Source organism: Podarcis erhardii (assembly GCF_964252035.2).
Source record: "Podarcis erhardii genome assembly, chromosome: 13".
In the NCBI taxonomy this organism is placed as follows: Eukaryota; Metazoa; Chordata; class Lepidosauria; order Squamata; family Lacertidae; genus Podarcis; species Podarcis erhardii.
This window is the reverse complement of record NC_138502.1, coordinates 9,604,474-9,611,215: the sequence shown is the minus strand read 5'-3', so window position 1 is coordinate 9,611,215 and position 6,742 is coordinate 9,604,474.

The following is a 6,742-nucleotide window of genomic DNA, read 5'->3' as shown; positions in this document are numbered from 1 at the left end:
AAATATGATAGTTTCAACTGCCTGACTATGAGGATAAGGCACAAACAAACAAATTAATAATTAGCTGGTGATTTTTTTATTGGAAAATGGAAAAATCTATTCTGGTTACTATTACCTGAATTTTGACCAAACTGCGGGAGGCGGTGGAAGACAGAAGTGCCTGGCGTGCTCTGGTCCATGGGGTCACGAAGAGTCAGACATGACTAAACGACTAAATAACAACATTGCCTGAATTGTGCGTTTAGACTTTTGCTTCATATAATTATGCATATTTGGAATAAGAACTGTATTCAAACCAAATCAGATTGTTAATATCTCACATAGATTGAACAGAGATTTCATTTTCAGTATTAATTATTAAGTGTCTTTGAAACCAATACTTCATGACTAGCTTGCATTCATTATTATTGTAAAGTAAAGGTACCCCTGACCGTTATTGTAACTCCTGATTAATATATGGAATAAAGAACATATATGAGATAAAGAACCTACGGTATTCAAAAACAGGCTATGGGGGGAATGCTAGTATATATATATTTATGTGGGGCAGTAATAATTTATGGCAATCAGTAATTAAGAAAATATAAATGTCTAAGGAGGAGTTCAGAGTAAAAGCATGCTGTTTCTGTTGAAAATTCCAGACTATGTGAAGGATTTAGAAGAAAATTGAGAAGAAAGTATTCAAAATTTGCAAATATAATACTTGGTGGATGACTGCTGATGCAGATTTTAATATTCAGAATAATTATGGTTCAATATTTTGATAATGTAGAAAATTGTGCAAGTAGTACAAAGGATCTTTATAAATAACAATTTCTGTCTGGCAGCTAAAGGCAACAAGGTGTTAGGAGCAGGTGTGTCTTCATAGGGCAGGCATTCCAGAGATTTGGTGCCCCTACTTGAAAAGGTTTATCTAAAAATATTGGAGGAAAAAATCCCAGAGAGTAAAAGCATTAAGTTGATTGTGGATCTGTTGAAAACAAATGAGTAAGCCATTGAAGAAGTCAGGGTGGCTGATGAAAAAGCTGTGAAACAACAACTACAAGAAGATAAATAATATTTGCTGATTTTTACATTTATTTGTATAATGAAGGCTTCAGCAAATACAATTTTGTAAAACCTGAATGCACCCTAGACTGCCATTTAAAAAGCACACAAATTGGTCAAGACATATCTGAAGTGTGTGGTGCAGATATTTTGGGCATCTAATCATAGAATGACTTATTTCCCCAAAGTGATTTGTTTGGTAGGTCTCCCACTTCCATTTCCTCTCTTTCTGTCACCCAGTCTACTCTCTTTCCCTCATTTTTTCCTCTCTCCTCCACTCACACTGAACTAGGTTGAGGTCAACATGTGATACGCAGTCTACTAACGGCTAAGCAGCTATGCATTATAACCAGAACAATGAGCAATTGGATCACAAAAATGTAATGTTTTGAAATATCCGTCATAGACTATGTTCACTTTTTGATCATTTCATATTCTTATTAACAATTGTGTCCTTCCTTCCTTCCATTAAAAAACTCTTCTATTCTTTTTTAAAAAATACTTCACAGTCAATCTTATGAATATAAAAGAATCAGTAAAATAAAATAAAAGACCATTTACTTACAATGGAGTTTTAACAGAGGACTGAGCAGGGTGTTGGTTGAACAAAAGTTGGGGGGAAATGTAATGGATATGGGATGCCATTCCACCAATTATGAGATCACCTCGCTCATGCCATTCATGTGGAATATATACAGCATTATTTCTCAAGCAAGTCACATTTTGAACTTTGCACACCATATCTGAAAGCAGCAGCAGCAGAAGAAGAAGCACCATTCTGGGAGCACAACTCCTCCTGAACATGGACTCTCTTGAATCTTTCAGTCTGCAACATTCATGTTAGCCTTAATACTCTCATCAGCCTGATTAAAACAAGATGCCTTGGGTGGCAACAAACTCTGCTAGTGCAATACTCAAAGGGATGTGAATACACCTTACCATAAACCTCAGCAGCATTATGGAAGCAAGGCTTACAATGGCATGGCTTGAACGCCAATTAAAAAACAGCAACCTGATTTTCTATACAAAGAAAGAGGAAAATTGATCAAAATGACAGAGCCCCGCCTCTCTCTCATACTTAATCTTAGCACTGGAGTACTTATAATCATTTCATACTCAGGTGTTGAATTTTGTTTTCCTATCTGCCTTCTTGAAAATCACTGGAGAATAGGCCATGCCAATTGAGTATAGTCATTTAGATAATTGCAGGGAAGACATTCACTTCTGTGATGGAGTAGGAACAGGTCTCAAACCTCCCCTGTCAAAGCGGGAAATCGACAGCTGCAAAATTATTGAATGCTGGTTATCTGATTTGAAATTCTTCTGCAAAAATCTTGCTGGTGAACAAAACTCACTTTGTGAAAGAACCTCGATATTTATTTTTTAAAGAATGAAATGTTGTTGTTGTTGTCTATTACTTGTGCTTCACCAGGGCAGGTTACAACAAATAAAACACAACATTAATATTAAAACACAATATTATAGAAAATTTAAAACAGTTCAAAACAACATAAAGCTTTCTTTTTTTTGCTAGTCTAATAGGCAACCATTGAAAGTGTCACACCATCTTACCCATGTAATATTAACTACTCCTGACTTTCCCTTGATCTTTAGAACAAACAATGTCAGTGCACAGGAAGTCTGGGAAATAAAACTCTAATAGCATTGATAAACTTAAAATGCATTTGTAGTGGAATGCTTGCAAGAAGAAGAACCAAAACCCTTTACACCACAAACTTCCTGACATAGTTGGAGGCCTCTGTGACCACTCTGACTATAATAAGGTCATGGTGTTCCCATCACACATAGGAAATGTGTGTGATATAGAAAAAGGCCTCATGCCCGGTGGGTTCATATCATTTGGAGCAAACAGCATAATTTGCTCAGTCATTGAGTGTATGTCCAAATCTGGGAATGGGGGATAGGTTGCCAGCCAGAGAAGACAAGATCCCTACTTGAGCAGGAAAGGACAATGGAATAAGCCAGTCTTTTCCTCATCCAAGTCCTCATCCTGGATCCTGGTGTGGTAGCCATGAATGCCAAAACCACAGAGATGGTTTTAGCCATGATGCATTTTTTCATCTCTGCCAAGCTAAACAGTTGGCTCCTTACCTCTCTCGCCCTGACCTAGTCACTGTGATCCACATGACGGTCACCTCCAGGCTTGATTATTGTAACTCACTCTACGTGGGGCTGCCCTTGAGACTGACCCAGAAACTCCAGCAGGTGCAGAATGCTGTGGCAAGACTCCTTACGATCATGCCCTATATGGCCTAGGACCCTCATACCTACAGAACCGCCTCTCCTGGTAAGTCCCACAGAGGACCTTATGGTCTTCAACTAAAAACATCTTGGAGATCCTGGGCCGCAGGGAACTTAGGCTGGCCTCAGCCAGAGCCAGGGCTTTTTCGGCCATGGCCCTGATCTGTCACAAGAGACCAGGGCCCTGCGGGACTTGACATCTTTCCGCAGGGCCTGCAAGACAGAGCTGTTCCACCAGGCCTTTGGCCAAGGCACAGTCTGACCCCCTCTCCCCTTCTGTAATCCTCATAGAACTCTAACCCAATGATTGCCATTAATTTGATTCTGAATTGATTTTAGAATGTATTTCAATTAACTGGTTGTGATTTTATGTAAACTGTTGTTAGCTACTCTGAGCCCGGCTTTGGCTAGGGAGGGCGGGGATATAAATAAATTATTATTATTATTATTATTATTATTATTATTATTATTAAGGGCCATAGAGAATATGGTGCCAGAACTTGTTTGTCGGAGAAGGCAAGTTGCCTCATTAGGCATTCCGATGAACAGCAAAGAGCAGAGGACACACAAGAGGTGGGAGGTGAGGAGAATATAGGTGAGGCTTCTGTTGTTGGCTTTGACTATGGCAGTGTTCTGGTGCTTAAAGAAGATGCCCAACACCAGAGCTGTGACCAGAGCCTGTAAAAATGCAGAAAAAAATGAAATGATGGCCGAAGTGTCATCAAAAGCTAGGAAAACTGGTATCTTTGAACACAGCGATCATAGCCCTTGTTTGGATGGTTATCTTCTGGACAGCTCATACAAATTTCTGGAAAAATATACACTGTACATTTAAAAACAATATCCAGTGATCTATGTCCACCCAGCTCCACCGACAGCCCAGAAATATGATATATTAAAATTGTGCCCTTTAAAGTTGCATATTGAAAGCAAAGCTGTGAAAATTACTGCATATCTGTGTAATAAAGAATATCCCTGCTTACCCATCATATTGCAACAGGCCTCAGAACTATTTTGTGCTCAGTCTATGTGAAAAGGGTGAAAAGAAGGACCAACGGAGGGTTATGCAAGACAGGAGGGTGATGGATGGAGTGGCTAATCAGCACAATCTCTTTCTAGCTATTTTTTCATTGCTAGCTCAGGACCCAGTGTGGGCTGGTTTGATGGCTGGAGAATTTCGCCCCCCCCCCCATTAATATTAATTGAGAACCAAAGCAAGTTGCAGTTAGTATGATAGCAAACAATGTCCAATACATCTTACATAGGTGGAAGAGTGTAACAGCCTCCAGTTGTAGCAAATTAGGCAAGTGGGGAAAGGATGGGGTGGGTTCAACTCTAAAAATATTCTTAGGAATATCTCTTTCTTTTATGTACTGAGTTGAATAGGATCCAAACTGCAGCAGTCTGATTGGTCCTAGAACAATAGGCTCCAAAATGCAGCAGTCTGATTGGTCCTAGAACAATAGGATTCAGAATGCAGCAGTCTGATTGGTCCTAGAACAATGCAGCAGTATGATTGGTTGGCAGGAACCACCCAATCATGCTCCAGATAGAAGTGAATCCACAACCTGATTGGCTTACAGTAGAATTCTGGAATTAGCCAATCATGTGCAGCCCATTGTTTAAATAATGTATATAAAGCAGATACTTTGAGGGAACTTTCATTCATTCCCCCTCACCACTATGAGCTGAATAAAGAGCATGAAATCACTTTGCGACTCTGAGTATATTTCACATTCTATGTATTTTTTCATTGTTAGCTCAGTACCTACCTATCCAGGACCTAGTGTGGGCTGGTTTGATGGCTGGAGATCTTTGCCCCCCCCCTATTAATATTAATTGAGAACCAAAGCTAGTTTCAGTTTTTGCTTTCATAAATATATCATGGAAGGCAGGCTGTGTGAGTGTTCAAGGGGATGAAAAGTAAATTACAGTGGTGCCCCGCAAGACGAATGCCTCGCAAGACGAAAAACTCGCTAGACGAAAGAGTTTTCCGTTTTTTGAGTCATTCCACAAGACAAATTTCCCTATGGGCTTCCTTCGCAAGACGAAACGTCTTGCGAGTTCTTGCGAGTTTTTTTCCTTTTTCTTAAAGCCGCTAAGCCTCTAATAGCCACTAAGCCGCTAATAGCTGCTAATAGCCACTAAGCCGCTAATAGCCGCTAAGCCGCTAAGCCACTAATAGCCGTGCTTCGCAAGACGAAAAAACCGCTAGACGAAGAGACTCGTGGAACGGATTAATTTTGACTTGCGAGGCACCACTGTAACATAAAAAATATACACACTCAGGCATATTGGGCATGAAGGGAGATTTCCTGTCACCTGATTCTTCAAAGTCACAAGAGTTCAGAGAAGGAGGATAAGACTTCAGCCAAACAAAGCCATTTGGCCCAGAGGATGCTGAAGTGTACAGAGAATGGTCACCATAGATTGAAGCATTGTTAGCCACAGTCCCTGCACCATGGGAGCTTACCCAGATAAGACAGAGGAAGGACAAATAAGCACAATGTAAGTTTGCTAGCAAACTCACATTAGAGTGAGTTTCTTTGTACAATGAGGTTTTAACTGTTGCAGGATCCCACATCAATTAATACAGTTGTTATTGAAACCAGGAAAAAAATGAATATCCAACTAGCACAACAGGGCTTTCTCTCCTCTCCTCCCTCTGTATGCTCCCCACACCTTCCACAAGACACACACATGCACAAACTGTGCACAAGAGGAGAAAAGGTTACTTTTTCCCCCATTTGGCATGAAGCAATGCTTATGGATATATCTCCCCAATGCTACATTAAATTCTCTCCTCACTCTGGGTAGAAAAACTTTCTCTACCCTCATTGTCCCAATTCCCAAGAAATAGAATTAATGGATCTGAAAGTTCCTCTTGTATCTTTGAGAGTAGCAATTATTTCATCACAAGGTTTTAGATCCTGATGCCAAAATGTAATACCTACAATCTGTAGAACATATTTACTTCTGGAGTTCTGTAACTGATGGCTCACAATGGAGTAAACAAATAATAATTCAGTTGTCATTATCTCCCCAGTAATTATAAAAACCACCGTAATCAATTCATCTGGCTAGTGCTTTCCAGAATACAGTGGAAAACAGTTAAACAAGCACTTCTGAAATCAGTATAAGTACTGATTACACGGGCACCTAATATTAGGGAGAAGAGAGAGGCAGGGCACTGTCATTTTAGTTACTTTCCTTCTTTCATTGTTTAGGTCAAGCTTCAAATCAGTGTTTCCTAATTAGTATTCAAGGCATGCATATGGCATGCTGTTGAGGTTAAGGATAAGATTGGAAGATGGCCCTTTGAGAAGCTCATTGGCAGAGCCAGATGCCATCTAACTAATCTTCAAATCCAGCCGATTTGTAGTAATAAGATCCTGACATAATAGCAGCTCTGCCACATCAGCTCCAATGCCCT